We start from the raw sequence: 17,500 nt of genomic DNA on the forward strand, positions 1-17,500 counted from the left end.
ATTGATTATGTCAAAATCACTTTTTCAAGGTCTCTTTATTACATTATTCATCAAAAGTAATTCTAACTCTAATTAAACTAAGTACCCAAGTAAGGGACAAGTAATCTGGTGGTAATTGACATCACTGAATCTCCTGAACAACAAATTGCAACGTCTTTAAAGTTTCCTTATATCTAAGTTTTAATTTTCCTGTATTTTATCTCTTTCTTAAAACTTGTATTACTCAAAGGGGTCTTTTAAATTTTATTTTTCCTATATTTTTTTTATTTTTTTCCCCAAACCTGGTACTACTCAAAGGGGTCTTTTAATTTTCAATTTCCCTATGCTTTTATTTACTTCCTGAAACTTGTATTACTGAAAGAGGTCTTTTAACTTTTAATTTTCCTGTTTTGATTTTGTTCCCAGAACTTGCATTAGTCAAAGTGTTCTTTAAAGTTTTAATATTCTATTGTTTTTATTTTTTCCTAACACTTACATTAATCCAAAGGGTCTTTTAAGTTTAAATTTTCTTATGTTTTTATTTTTGTTTCTAAATGTTGCATTAATCAAATGATATCATCTCGTAATGAAGGTGTCCTTATATAGGGGTCAGAGTAATTGCAACAGGCTTCTCACGACCTGTGAAATTCACAAATTTTAATCCATTAAAAGTGGATGAGCCTCTTTCTCTCTCTCTCTCTCTCTCTCTCTCTCTCTCTCTCTCTCTCTCTCTCTCTCTCTCTCTCTCTCTCTCTCTCCAAGATTCTTGGGCAGGATATGTTGTACTATGCAAGCGGTGTTTTTTAGATTTATTTCAGAAGATCTGAAAACTATTAAAATTTTATAAGGACATCTTTGCTTTTTTTGTTTTAAATTGAATTTCCTTTTCTTCTTTATTTATAACAAATAATTTAGGAGTAATGACCGATGGTAGGAGGCCAGAGAACTCTCTCTCTCTCTCTCTCTCTCTCTCTCTCTCTCTCTCTCTCTCTCTCTCTCTCTCTCTCTCTCTCTCTCTCTCTCTCTCTCTCTCTCCTTAAATGTAGGGAGGATCTGAGATGAAATTCATATACTCAAGTGAATCTAGATTTAATTAAATGCCTAAGCTTTTTAATTAAATCAAAGGTCTTTGGGCAAAAGATTAACTTGTTAAGTTAAAGGATAATGCAGCAATTGTCCTTTGATTATTTGAGATATTTTATCAGCGACCTCCAATAAGGTGACCCTTTAAGAAATTTGACTCTAGAGCAACTATTCTTTAAAAGTTTGAGATTTCATCAAATGCATAATTGCCTTTTAAAATATTACCCTTTCATGAAATCAGATACTGTAGCAACTACCCTTTGTTAAGGATAAATAACTGTAGCAACCACCCTTTGATAGGGTCACTTTTTAATTAAAGGATATGATAAGGCCACAGGCCTTTAGGAGTGTGCAAAGATTTCTGACAGATCATTTATCCATTTTTAATCCATAGATCGAACAATTCAAGATTGATTTGCCTAATCTGAGAACTTTCAAATTTCTTTACTTCTTTCGCCCAGGGATTTTTTTTTTATGTAATTTCTCTTTTTATTTTTTTTTGCCTAATTAGAAAGCAGTTTTAATAAAAAATCTATGTTTCATGGCATTGTTCAGATTTAGTCTTAAAATCATCATCATCATCAAAGGCCTCAGACATGTCCTTCAACTTGCGTCTGTTTATGGTCTACCATGCCTGTCCACACTCGCAAATTTTTTTAGTTCGTCAATCCATTCTCTTGTCTTCTTTCCTTGGCTTCTTTTGCAATATCTAGGGATCCATTCTGTTATTTTTAATGTCCATCTATTATCTGTCATTCTCATTAAATGTCATGCCCATGCCCATTTCTTTTTTTTTTTATATGTTCAGTTCTATATATTTGCAGTTTTACTCATATTCATTTTCAGTCCTACATTTCTGCGTACTCTGTTCAAATCTTCTATCATCTTTTGCAATTCCTCCTATGATTCCCTAAACAGAACTATGTCCTCTCAAAATCTAAATATATTCCTGTAATTCCCTAAACAACTTGGAAATGGCATTGCTAAAAAGTGGGACAAAAAAACACCCTAATTCATTTTAATTCACAGGGAAAATTCCAGCCTCGTCTTCTAAAGAGGCTGAATTCAACGAAAGCAAATTCTTTCAAATAGAGAAAAAGCTCTCCAGAATCCAAACTTTCCTTCCTTAAAAGGTTTAATGGATACTGAAGCTCAATCAGGTTGTTTTCTCTCAAGTGTTCCTCCAGACACTTAATTTAGGCACTAATTTTTTTCTTTTCTTTCATGGTGGGTGGGGGTGTTGGGCGGTGGAGGACAGCGGGAAAGGTTCTTTTTATTCCAAAGAGAACTTTTCTCACCAAAAGGAAATAGAGAATCAGGTTTTTGTAGAATTCTCTCCTAGTTTCTTCCATTGATTTTCTGATTCTAGAAAAGAGTTTGAAGCTCAATTAGCCATTAAGAATATTATCGACTTTTCATTTTAGTTATGCTTTATTTCTTTTTAAAGAGAGTAGAAAATTGAAGTTCCTATTAGTTTATGTTTGTAAGATACTTTTTTAATCGAAGGATTCTTTTGGACCTTTCCTACTACCCCTTACATTAAACATACATACATACATATATATATATATATATACATATATATATATATATATATATATATATATATATATATATATATATATGTGTGTACATATATATATATATATATATATATATATATATATATATGTATATACATATATATATATATATATATATATATATATATATATATATATATATATATATGTATATACATATATATATATATATATATATATATATATATATATATATATATATATACAGTATATATATATATATATATATATATATATATATATATACAGTATATATATATATATATATATATATATATATATATATATATATATATATATATATATATACAGTATATATATACAGTATATATATACATATATATATATATATATATATATATATATATATATATATATATATATATATATATATATATGTATATATATATATATATATATATATATATATATATATATATATATATATATATATACATCTCTCTCTCTCTCTCTCTCTCTCTCTCTCTCTCTCTCTCTCTCTCTCTCTCTCTCTCTCTCTCTCTCTCTCTCATAACATAACAACTACACTCATAATAGGGTTAATCAAAAGTCTGCCAGATGATTAGCAATCTGAAATCAATAATTGTGGTCAAACGCTAAAGAATAATAATTTTAGAGTTTTTTTGCATAATTGCATTATGTCTCAAAGAAAAACAATTACCAATAGTAAGTATTTTACTGCATACCATTCTTTCGCTGTTTCAAATTCTGCCCGTATATTAATGGAAATTATGAATATTTCTATTTCTATTTTAAAAATTCCAGTTTCCATTTGTGGAAAATCCTTCTTTCTGATATATCATAGCCAATAATTTTTCTATGTTTTGACATTGAAAACACATTCGCAAAATAGGCATTAAAATCTTCATCATTTCAAACGTCACAGTCAAAGTTGTGGTGTGTACGATTTTGCATTTAAAAAAAAAGATAGCTAGTATTGTAATTGATATTATAGGTAAAAAAATTTTATATCCTAACTATTATTGGAAAATTCCCCTATATTTTTCATCTAAATTTCTTAATTATATCAGTGAATTTATTATTGAAGATCACTTCTCATTTGAGGTGACAAAGACTCCTGGTTTCATGTTAGAAAAACGTCAATATCTCAAGCCAAGTAAATTATTATTATTATTATTATTATTATTATTATTATTATTATTATTATTATTATTATTATTATTATTATTATTATTATTATTATTAGTGTTATCATTATTGTTGTTGTTGTAGTTCTTGTTCTTGTTATTGTTGTTGCTGTTGTTATTATTATCCTCTTTTGAAAAGCAGGATGATGTAAGCCCAAGGCTCCAACAAGGAAAAAATAGCCCTGTTAGGAAAGGAAATAAGGAAATAAATAAATTACATGATAAGTGATGAATAATTAATATATAATATCTTGAGATCAGTAATTACAGATAGAAATGAATAAATACATTCTCGTGATCGCAGACTTCACTTTCCTCTTCCTTCTTTTTTAAAGGGAATTTGTAGAAAAAAATAAAATGAATCCAAAAATCGTTTCTGGTGGAGTTCCAATCTTCAAATTTCCGTTGTGTGAAAAAAAATGTCTGATTAAAATATTTTAATTCCAAAAGACAAAGACCCTTTTTTTCTTTTTTGAAAAAGAAAAGGTTTTGTTGGAAAAGAGAGGAAGTTATTCTGCCTTCTTCTGTGACAGAAAAGTTCATCTTGAATAGAATAGAGAAAAAAAGAGAAGTTAATTTTCCGAATAAGATTCTCCAAAATTCAAACTTTCTTTGGCAGTTTAAAAGGATTTTTCTTTTACATTTCCTCATCTTCTTTAGATAACAAAGACTTTTTTATTACCTTGAGATTATTTGAAATAATCCATTTTAATCTTGTTACTGTTCTTGAAATATTCTATATTAATCATTCATTATGTCTAGTGTAATTTCTTTATTTCCTTTCCCCACTGGACTATTTTCCTGTTTGGGACTTTGAGCTTATAGCATCCTGTTTTCTCAAACTAAAGTTGTAGCTTGGCTTGTAATGATAATAATAATTACAATCTACAACTGTCTTCTTTCCTTTTTGAAAATCTTCTACTACTTGATACGATCTATTTAAAGGTTTTAAAGGTACCTTATGAATGGCAGAGACAAGCGAAAGTGACACTACCCTAAAGACAGACTATTTATACATATGATTAGCACCAATCCCTTCTTCAAGAAGTTAGGACCACGGAGGGTCGGGCAATGGCTGTTGATGACTCAGCAGGTGACCTGTAGTCTCCCCCAACCTCACCCCTCTCCCACATCCTTAACTCACAAAGATGGTGAGGTTGCAGACACGACGAAAAACTGTCGAGCTTTAGCGGGTCTCCAACACAAGTTCAGCAGATCCCCATGCAGGAACGTTTCCAATAGGCAACAAAAATCTTTCTTTATTCTTCTAATAAGCTTTTTTAATTTCATGAAAAGATAATTGTGTATATCTTTTGGCTGTAAATTTTGTTAGGAAAAGCTGAATATCATCAAAAAATCTTTATTGAATGCTCATGTCTTTATTTCCAAATCTTTGAAGCTCAAAGAAAGAAGGAAGAGTAATTGGAAATCTCTGATAACTGAAATACTTCGATTTCCTTCTCATCTAGTGAAGTATGGGAGAGCCGGAGGAGATCAAGTCAATCTCCAATCTCTTTATTAACGCTCATCTCTTGTGCTCATCTAGAAGGGATCCGGAAATGCCTCTCCTTCAATACTTTTTCTTTAATTTATGGAGATTATTGTTATTAATATTACTAGCTAAGCTACATCCCTCCTTGGGAAAGCAGAATGATATAAGGTCAAGGGCTCCAACAGAGTGAATAGCCCAGTGAGAAAGGAAATAAACAAGACAGATAGAAAAGTGTGCCCAAGTGTAACCTCAAGCAAGAGAACTCTAACCAAGGCAGTGGAAGATCTTGACACAGAGGGTATGACACTAACCAAAGTCCTTTTTTTTTTTTTTTTTTTTTTGAACTTGAAGTTCGCTTCGATCATCCGTTTTGGTGTTCATTCTACCTCTTAAAAAAATATTTTCTCTCTACATCAATCTCATATGCAGAGAAATTTTGAATCTAATTGTGTGTTCTGAAGTAGAAACTACTCTCGAAGACAAATTGTTCAAATATCTAGCAAATCATTGCTAATTTTTCACCTCTCTTCATCTGGACCAAAGTTTTCAGGGTCATATAAAAAAAAAAAAAAAAATGCAACTTTAGGGTCACTTAGAAAAAATCAGAATTTGAAGTTTTTAGGGTCACTTGAAAAAAAAATTGGAATACTGGTGTTCTTTTCTTATGTGTAATGAATCTTGCCTTTTTACATTTCTGGAAGGTTTACTGTTAGTTACTCCTTATATAATACTTTCTTGTTTCAAAGCCTTTCATTATTTTTGTTCTCGTTCATCAAATTTTCTCTGAAGACCATTTGTTTATTTTCACTTTAAGAGCTATTTTCCTATCACAATGAAACCTTGCGGCCAACAGGGTCTACAAGATTATTTTTTCTAATACATTCTTATATAATGAGATTATCACAGAATGTCAACTCCACATTATGGAAGCACTTAGGAAGCAAGAAAGTCTTCAGTTTCTTCTTTCGGATGTCTAGTGGTATCTTGTTATATAGTATTTGTGGCTGCTTGTCATGATTGACTAATTCAGCTGTTCATCACCAAAGGTGTGAACTGCTTTATCTTTTCAAACATTGTTATTTGAATTAATTGGTGGTTAGACTATATTTATTTTTTTTTGCCTGGCCCTGCTCTTCCCGTTGCTCCATTTCGTGCTCGATTAGGACTCATGGTAGCCTATCGGAAACGTCCCTACCTTGCGATCTGCTTGACTTGAGTTCGAGACCCACTTAAGCTTGATAGTTTCTTGTAGTGCCTGCACCCTCACCGTCCATGTGAACTAAGGAGCTTTAAGGTCTATATGTTGAGTCATCAGCAGCCATTGCCCGGACCTCACTGGTCCTAGCTTGATGGAGAAAGAGCTTAGGTGCTGATCATATGGATATAAGGTCAGTCTCTAGGGCATTCTCCTGCTAGGGCAATGTAACTGTCCCTTGCCTCTGCCATTCATAAGCGACCTTTAAACTTTTAAACATTTAAATGTATATAAGTACATGCATGCATTTATGGTTATATATGTAGGTCTGAAGCTCTTTAACAATTAGGACACTTTTCAGATGTTAATAACGGTAATTGGATTTGGATGATATTGAAAAGTGACTTGGGGATATGAAGTTTGTCTTCTTGTGAAGTTTTTTGACATATTTTCAAGAGGTTTAGCAATCAAATTGAGAATAAGAAACCCGATAGAGTTTTATTTCCCAGACAGAATTTTCTCTTTCGACACAAAATTTCTTTTTGCTTGAAATCCCAAGAGATTTTAATCAACTATCGGTAAGGTAAAACATTTATTCAGCTCTGATAGACGAGATTGCAATAATGTCAAATATCAATTTGTTTTTCGAAAGTAAGACGATTTTCAAAATTAAATTCTTTTTAAGAGAGGACTTTCAAAATTTCGATTTACATCTTTTAATTAAGACTAATTTCCAATTTTTTAATTTTCTCATATAAGATGATTTTCAAATTTTATTTTTTTTAAATATGAATTTCAAAATATCAAATGTATTTTTTTTAATTAGGTGATTTTCTAAATTTCATTTTAATTTTTATTTTAAAAGAAAAGGATTTTCAAGATTTTAAACCCTGATCGGAGGTTTATAATGAATTAATCTTTTGTGGTATGAAAGGAAATATTTTTACTTCAGATGGAAAAGGTTGAAAAAAGGAAGAAATACAGCCAGCAAAATTTTATTTGTTTATTTCTCTCAATGATCTTCCTCTTTCTGAAGTTATTAAATCACCTCTTGATTCTATACTTAATGGATTTTTTTTTATTTAAAATTCGTTATTCGAATTAGGGAACAACAATTTTTTTTTTTTTTTTTTTTTTTTTTTTGACTGAAACTCGTCATATATCTTTTGTTTACCTGGAAATCAGAATAAAGCCTTGTCAAATTTTTTCTTCTATTTTTCATGAAATTCAGAAAAAAAGTCAGATTTTTTATATTTTATTTCCTGCAATTTAGAAAAAAAAACTCTAATCAGATTTTCCTTCTTTTATTTAATGAACCAAATTCATTCTTTTGAAATGAGACTCATCAAATATCTTTCGTTTTCCTAGAATTCATTTTTTTTTTTTTTGCCAGATTTCCCCATTGTTTATTTAAAGACTTATGTCAATTCCAAGAACAGACAGAGAGAATTGTCTTGCTGTTAATAAATGGCTCTTCGCCTTTTCTGGTTGGTGAAGGTATTTCCATTAAAAGTCCACTTTCGAATTTCTCTATTAATTTTTGTCTGTAAGGTTTTCAAATTCAATGTCTCCCAGACCTAGTTTCTGACCACGTTTCATTTTATCTTCCTTTGCCATTAATTTTTGTTATTAAAAATGTATTATATCTTTTTCCTTTTTATCTTTTTTTATTTTCTTTTTAAGTTATTTTCTTTATGATATTTCATTATCATTAAGTTCGCTTTTGATTTCAGTCATTATTATATTCATCATTATCATTGTCCTAATTATCATCAACATTATTATTATTATTATTATTATTATTATTAATATTATTATTACAAGAAGTAGTAGTAGTAGTGGTAGTAGTGCTGGTATTATTATTATTATTATTATTATTATTATTATTATTATTATTATTATTATTATTATTATTATTAACAATAATAGTTGGTGCTCAGAATTGATATCTCTTCTCAATAGAACTCATTGCAATTTGCAAGGCAATCCATTTGATCAATAGCTATCATCACCTCTACTTTGAATCTGCAGTCTCTTTATAGTAAGTTGTTACAGTTGGCTTCATTCATTCCGGTACACTAACGTCTTCTTAGCTTCCCGAGAAGTGTACCGGAATGAACGGAGCCGGTTCTGAACCTCAGAGTTCAGGACCAGCGTACAGCAGAGAAAAGTTTCTATGTTCATTGTCAATTTTAGTTTTTTACGTTGGGCTCAGTGTGTTTGCTACTACTAGTCAAAATGAAGTTGCATATTTGTCTCTTTGGTTTTATGAATTGTCTAAAGAAATTCTTTGATAAATGATTCCAGGACAAAATTCATTCACGCACAACTCACTCAAGAACCAACTTATATATCACCTCCAACATGGTTGGAAATTTTGGCAAAGTCACACTATTTTCAGCTCTATTGACACTGTTCGTTATCGTGTTTCATTATTCTCCCGGCCTGGAATATAATTCGGTGATGGAACATGCTATATTCAGACCCAAGCCAACTATGCGATTTATTCTTTTGAGGAATTTCATTTTAGAATTATACTTGTGACGTCACATCAATTTCCACCAATCAGCGTCGCTCTACATCTTCAGCTAATCGTGATCTTTGTAAACAAAGCAAATCTTTCACGTGTCGATCGATATCATTCTCACATTTTGAATTAATTTATGGATTATTATTACGTGTTGTGCATTCAAAATCTATTCACGATTAGAGATGAGCATCAGGGTTAGTTTAATGATAAGAAAGGCAAAGAGAAATAGAAAATAATCAAGAAAAAACGCACTTTACTTCAGTGTTGGAAGTTTCTTTCGGAAATGTCTGGCCGATTTCGAAAGTTTTCGAATGTTTTCGAGTTGAGTTATGAAGTTTCTCATTCTGCTATTAATACTTTTCCCTAGGATTCTGTTACTACTGTACCAACTGTGTGTCACACGATCGTGCATAGTTCATTTTGTGCTTATATCTTCGCTCTCCCCTCGCACTAAAAAAAAGAACCTGAAAAATAATGTCTACTTTTCTCCTCTGTAACAGTGTCAATTTTTGAACATGAAAATTCTTGTTGCTTTGAGATTTTGTATATAAAGGAGAGTGTTCGACAATAAACTCTCAGTTACTTTCATCCGGTCTTTCAGTCACAACTTTCTCCCTGCCCGTCACACTACTAAAGTGGGGGAGCCTAGTGCTATTAAATGGGGATAACCATGTTATTCTATTGAGTAAAGTGTTGTTAGGAATGCTGGTAAAGAAAGTCTCGCCCCTTATATAAGTGTTGCTGACGGTGTTTGTAAATTAAGTGTCAGGTCTTTGTAAAGTAAGTAGTAAGGATTTGTAAATTAAGTGTTAGAAGTTCAAGCATTGGTCCCTGTCCGAGTTTTAAATGGACATTTTTTTAAATATTAGAATCTCCCTCGTTAAAGATTGATGCTTAGGGCTAGATTCCCTCTAATGAATACTCTACAATTCCAGACGACCGATTTACAACAATAGATATGTGATCGTTCTAATTTTGGTGAGTGTTAATAATGAATTCACCCAATTTCATTCATTTTCATTGTTAGTTTCCATTTCATATTCGTCATTATGTTCATTATATTGCATCAGTTTTTTTTTTAATATTATATTAACCTGAAATATTTTTTAAACCTTATACCATTATGTAATTACAACCCATGTTTCATTTGTATTAATTATTATTGTATCAATTATTGTAATCTGGAAAGCTTCGAGGGAGCATCCTGGAACTGACACCTTCATTTTGATGAGAAAATATTTCTATACACATCACATAATTATTTTATTCATATTAGCACAGAAGAGCCCTTTATAAGTTATCTATGTTCATAAAATTAAAAAAAAAAATAGCATACACAGAAAATGGGTTAGGTTGAAATTTTACATAAATGAAAAAAATATAGTAATAACTCATTGAATATATTTTATCTCTGCTCCAATCCTATTGGACACGTCCCTGCCTGGCAATGGCTGGGACGGTGTTAGAGTCCTGCTCAAGCTCGTTAGTTTCTTGTAGTGTCTGCAACTTTACCATCCCTTGTGTGCTAAGGATGGGGTGTTTAGGGGAGACCATAGGTCAACCTGCTGAGTCATCAGCAGCCATTGCCTGGCCCTCCGTGGTTCTAGCTTGGATGGAGAGGGGGCTAATGCACTGATCATATGTATATAGGGTCAGTCTCTAGAACATTGTTCTACCTGCTAGGGCAATGTCACTGTTCCTTGTCTGTGCCATTCATGAGTGACCCTTAAACCTTTTGATATATCTACTCTTCTAAAAACCATCCATTTGAAAGGGTTTCACATCCTTGATACTTCTCAAATTCTCTAAGGAAAATCAAAGCCAGAATTTTATTTTCTCAATGATATAATTCAACTAACTTTGCGGAAACCACATCAAGCTATAATGAATAACTTCCTTCGTATTAATGGTTATCTTGAGCCCCTGAATGATGAAAATGTTTACTGGATAAAGAACATTAATCGTCTTTACTTCCATAATATTATTTGCTTACTGATATGATCTGACATCCTTGTTGCTCTGGTATTCTTTTCATTAGATTTTTTCCAATGTATTTTTTTTAAAAGAAAGTCAAGTTCATCGTGTATACACCTATCCCAACTTGACCCAACCTAACATAACCTGACTCAACCTGACTTAACCAAACCCAACCCAACGAAATCTAACCCTACTTGACCCAACTTAACCTAACCTAACCAAACCAAACCTAACCTAACCTAACCCAACACAACACAACCTAACCTAACCTAACCCAACCTAACCTAACCTAACCAAACCTGACCCAACCTAACTTAACCCAACCTAACCTACAAGACCGAATTGTGTAGCGACCAAGAGAAAAACTAAAAATGGAATAATGTCAGACAATAATGAGCAAAAATTATGTTCTTTTACATAATTCTTCTTATAATTTTGATCATTTTCAACTGCCAATTTTGTATTGAAGGATCATTTGCTTTCTTTTATTTAGCTCTAATTCTTTCGTGCATTTAGCTTTTCACTATTATTATTATTATTATTATTATTATTATTATTATTATTATTATTATTATTATTATTATTATTATTATTATTATACGAATGTATAACTAGATAGTCTTGATAATCCTGGAACCAAACTGAACGGGAGGAAAGAACCTTTGAAAATGCTCTTAGTTAAAAAGATATCGCAAATTAACATTGAAGAGAAAAGGTTCTAAAAGAGAATCACTTGAAAAAGACGATTAAAGAGATCGTGTCTTGTTACATATGAAAAACATTAAAAGAAAACATGAAAATATAAGGTCACACATATCTAATCGCTTTCATATCATTTTATTATTCTTCAAAGCAGATACGTTTCATGGTTTTACTGAAACGTTTTATGTGTAAGAGAGAAATCGTACCCTGAATATCATATTAGCTTGATATAAAACTTTTAAAGTTTTATAACATTAACGCACCAGTGTCAGCAAGAAATTTGAAACGCAATATCATTTTTCGATTTTGAAATCCTTTTCCCGCATATTCAAGAGGACACGTTGCAATTGAAACAAGAATTAAGTATTGCAACATTACAACATTTAGGAGACTGATAATATCTTGGTCTGCATTATATGAACAGCTTCGTACTATATATTTGTATAGTGTATTATCACTTTTTTAATGGTTTATGTTATTTATTCCTCATTCGTCTATGTAGTTTGTTAGGGATTTATCGCTGTGTTTAATAAAATTATAAATATTAATATGATAATAATAATACCAACATTGGGGGCAGATTATTTTATCTTGTTTCTCTTCCTTTTGATTTTATGTTTTTATAATTGATACATGAAAAATCTATTTCAATGTTGTTACTGTTCTTAAAATATTATAATCCAATTGTTCATAACTTCTCTTGTAGTTTATTTATTTCCTTGGTCTCTTCCTCACTGGGTTATTTTCCGCTGTTGGAGCACTTGGGCTTATAGCATCTTGCTTTTCCAGCTAGTGTTGTAGCTTAGCTATTAATAATAATAATAATAATAATAATAATAATAATAATAATAATAATAATAATGATAATAATAATAATAATAATAATAATAATAATAATAATAATAATAATGATAGTAAATAATAAGTGAAGAATAATACATTATAGATAATAGATATTAGATAATAATCAATAATAATAAATAATGAGAACAATGAAAATACTAAGAATGATGATAATAATAATAAAACCCACAGAACTAGACGTCTGATAACATAAACAAACAAAACTTGGATATTTCTTTGTAATTTCTCAATTAAATAATGACTCAATTTATGGAAAAAACGCAGCCCCCTCAAAAATAGAAAAAAATATATAATTAATCTAAAATCACATTCCCAAATCTATAATTTTTAGTCTATATTTTAGAGAGGATAGTTAAAAGCTATCAAACTAACTACATGAGCCCAAGAGCTCCAGTAGGGAAAAAAGCAAGGTGCGGAAAGGAAATAAGGAAACAAACAAACTACAAGAGAAGCAAGGAATAATTAAGATATAATATTTCAAGAACAGTAACCATATTCTAATAGATCTCTCAGATATAAACTAAAAACTTTCTAAAAAAAAAAAGACAAGAGAAAGAGTAATATGATAGAATAGTGTGAACCGGTGTAAATAATTGTTTGGTATAAAAAAAAATTCATATTAAATGAAGTTATTGAGATCTTTAATAAGCGTTGATAAACAGAGATAGAAAAAACACATAAGCTTTTTAATATTCACAATGGCCAGTGATCTAGAAAGAACAGTACTCAGAAAAAGTGCACCTTGTCATTCCCTAACTTTGCAGCGAGCAACCAATAATAACTATGTCGAAGACTCCTTTCGCCTGGCAACAGAGAGAGAGAGAGAGAGAGAGAGAGAGAGAGAGAGAGAGAGAGAGAGAGAGAGAGAGAGAGCCAACTTTATCAACTTCGAATCTGAAACCAAATTTTTTCAGCACCCGTATTGAGACAATTTGTTTTCTGAAATGAGAAATAAAAAGAAAATTACGAGAATGAAGAATGTGAAGGAAAATTTGATGGAGTCAAGAGAGACTTGGAATTTTGAAGGGTATAAAAGATGAAATATCAATGAAATGAGAAAGGTAGAATCCTTTAAATATTTAGTAACTATGAACTCTAATGTAGGGTTTTTAGAATTGGAGCTTAATGAGAGATTGAAAAAAGCAAATCAGATAATGGCTAGGTTAAATAAAATTTGTAAAACAAATCGCCTGAAATTACACACAAAAATCAGGCTATATTTCAATTTAGTGAGATCAGTGTTACTATATTTACATGAGTCATGGTATGACAATGAAACAATATCCCACAGATTTTGTACATTTGAGAATAAGGCACTCAGAAGATTATTGGGATGTAAATGGATAGGACAGGATTAGAAATGAAACTATAAAAGAGATTACTCAAGTGCCATATGTGGATGAGATTATGGTGAGGGGCAGATGAAGAGGGCTTGGGCATTCTCTTCACACTCCCTGAGAGAGATTAATTAACCAAACGTTTAACTGGGCTCCACAAGGCACTAGAAGAGTTGGAAGGCCCAGACCTACATGCCTGAGGACTATGAACCCCGAAGTAGAAGATGGTGAATGGAGAAGTATTGTTTTAAAAGCTCAAGATAGAGATGACTGGTGAAATCTAACTGAGGCTCTTTGCGTCAATAGGCATAGGAGATGATGATGAGGATGATGATGATGATGATATATATATATATATATATATATATATATATATATATATATATATATATATATATATATATATATATGAATATATATATATATATATATATATATATATATATATATATATATATATATATATATATATATATATCCACAAAATTAATCATAATTGTTATGTGCAAGGTAGACCTTCATAAAGGGGGAATTATTTTATAAGCAGAAAGCAGCGAATGAATGAGATTACGTCTAGTAAAATTAACGTAAATTATTGTTATTATCATTATTATTACTTGCTAAGCTACAACCCTTTGTTGGAATCCCAGATGTTCCAACAGGGAAAATAGCCCAGTGAGGAAAGGAAACTAGGAAATGTAGAATATTGTGGGAACAGTAACGATATTAAGATAAATATTTCTTATATAAACTATAAAATTTCAACAAAATAAGACGAAGTGCAATAAGTAAGAATAGTATGTCCGAGTTTACCCTCAAGCAAGAAAACTCTACCCTAAGACAGTAAAAGACCATGGTACAGAGACTATGGCACTTCTTAAGATCAGATTACATTGGTATGAATTTGGAGTGCTCTTCTCCTAGAAAAGCTGCTTACCATAGCTAAACAGTCTCCTTTACCCTTACCAAGAGGAAAGTAGTCACTGAACAATTACAGTGCAGTAGTTAACCCCTTGGGAGAAGAAGAATAGTTTGGCCAGTCAAAGGACCCCATAACTCTCTAGCGATAGTACCTCAACGGGTATCTCGTGCCCTGTCCTCAATGACAGGAAAGTGCGAGAAATACTAATTGCAGCAATTTAAAAAATGTTGGAACTGAAAACGTTTTGAGGCAGTGGTATGTGGAGGCAGAATTTGGTAACGTTGAGTATCCTTTGTTCTTTGGAAACAAATCATTCGAAAGGATTACTATTTTGAAAATGCATTTATTTGTTGAGATTTCTTTTTTTAGTTTGCCGAGTCGTAACTGGAATCTAGCAAGAAATGGTTGGATGGTCCTTGTGCGGACCGTAACGTTGGTAAGAGTATTCAGCTTTTTTGAAAGTTTAGTTGAATAATCAATGTTTTTTTTAATTCTGTTCTTGAGGGAGATGAATACGCTGAGTGATTCTCTCTCTCTCTCTCTCTCTCTCTCTCTCTCTCCTCTCTCTCTCTCTCTCTCTCTCTCTCTCTCTCTCTCTCTCTTTGGCCCTTAGCAACATCTGGGTGTTTCGTATGGTTTGCATCATAATTATGGCCAACTTTGCGAATTTACGGTTCCCAGTTTGATAAGGAAGGAGAGATAATGAAATTCCATCTGATGTTTATTGCTAATTTCGATTTGGTAATTACGTAGTATAGTTCAGCAAATTATGTTCAAAGAAGGTAATAATTTCTAATTAAGTAGCCAAAGGTATTTGGGGATGTTTTACACACACAAGGAAAACATACAATCATGTAAAACAGTTATTAACTGTCACGTATTTCATATTTGTGAATCATATACTCGAAATATTTCTTAGGCACTAGAGGCAGTTTACTATAATATACTTTTATACGTAACCAACCTAACAAAACTTAGCCTATTTTGATGATATATTGCGTCTGCTCGATCAATAGAAAGATTTATCATCAGATGAGACAATGTTTAGGGGAAATGGAAACAGACAAATTAAGACTTAACAACAAACAGGTATTACTGATATACAGAGGCAAATTCAATGGATCAGGAGGATATTGTATTTACGTATTATTTGGTATATCTTTTTTTATCAAAGATTTTCCATTCCTAGCGATGTAAGTCATCGCTTTCGAATAGGAGATGTCTCGGAACATCGTTCGATGTCCCGGCCTCAAAATCTCAAATCCTTCACCATGGGATATTCGAATTTTTCCAATAATGGTTTCATCATGTCTGAAGAAACAATTCTTCTATGGATTTCATTTTCATTTAATCGTCCCTTTTCCTCACACCTGAAAGCGGGATGATTTGATTATAAGTATAAATAAACCTTCTTATCCCAAAAGGACTATCAGAAAAACATGAGCTCACATACACACGCACCTTCAAACACGCCTTCAAAAATAAAAAAAAATAAAGTTTTCCTTTTTTTACAAATCCCTTTCTTTCTGTCCCTGCTCATCTTTATGCCAAAGAGAGACTCGTATCATGTCAAGGAGGAAGGCGCTGAGGAAAAGATTGTAAGAGAATCACTCGGGGAATGAGGCAGTTTTCTTTGCAGTAGTAAAAGGAAAAATAAGACCTTTCTTATCTTTTCATTTTTTTCTTGGGATGTTCTTTCTTACCTTGTTACCAGTGGCTTATTAAGTTGGATATAGCCCCAACTTTAAATTCCTGCCCCCCCCCCCCCCCCACCTTTCTTTCTCTCTCTCTCTCTCTCTCTCTCTCTCTCTCTCTCTCTCTCTCTCTCTCTCTCTCTCTCTCTCTCTCTCGTCCGTTTTAATCTTAAGAGACCAATTGTACTTAGGAACAACTATCTAACTTGATTTCGTATATAACCAACTTATTTAGTATTGGGATCAGTGAATAATAGTAACACTTAATTTATGAAAGTAAATAATCCATCTCTCGTAACCAAAAGAATCTCACAGCCAGAGGCAAACAATGAAATATATTTTTAATCTGACACAGTAAAACATTTCTATAATAAAATTAATCTATAACAAACGTTTAACACTTGAGTTTAGTTTATTGTTATTTGTAGTATGAATTTTGAAACCTTTAAAACCTTTAAATATCATATTCTACATCATTGGGTAAAGCCTTATGGATGGTAATTGTCAGAGTAATGGGAAAAACATGAGCAAATTTTAACGCAATAAAGTTTTGAGGTATTGAATAGCACAATACATATTGATATATAGCTATCATAACTCTATAACTATTATTATTATTATTATTATTATTATTATTATTATTATTATTATTATTATTATTATTATTATTATTATTTTTATTATTATTATTATTATTGGCAGATGGAAACCTTTGAAGAACATATGGTTCATGTGAGACTCTTGACGGAAAATGGAAACTCTCTCTCTCTCTCTCTCTCTCTCTCTCTCTCTCTCTCTCTCTCTCTCTCTCTCTCTCTCTCTCTCTCTCTCTCTCTCTCTCTCTCACAAATAGAAAAATTTAAATCAACTCCCTTTTTCGCATGTATAGGAAATAATTGAAGAATCTTTTCCTTTCGAATCATGCCACGAGGGAATATCCTTTGCAGGTTTTGAGTCCAAGTTTTTCCTCGAT

The sequence above is a fragment of the Palaemon carinicauda genome, chromosome 32 (genome assembly GCF_036898095.1).
Source record: "Palaemon carinicauda isolate YSFRI2023 chromosome 32, ASM3689809v2, whole genome shotgun sequence".
Taxonomy (NCBI): domain Eukaryota; kingdom Metazoa; phylum Arthropoda; class Malacostraca; order Decapoda; family Palaemonidae; genus Palaemon; species Palaemon carinicauda.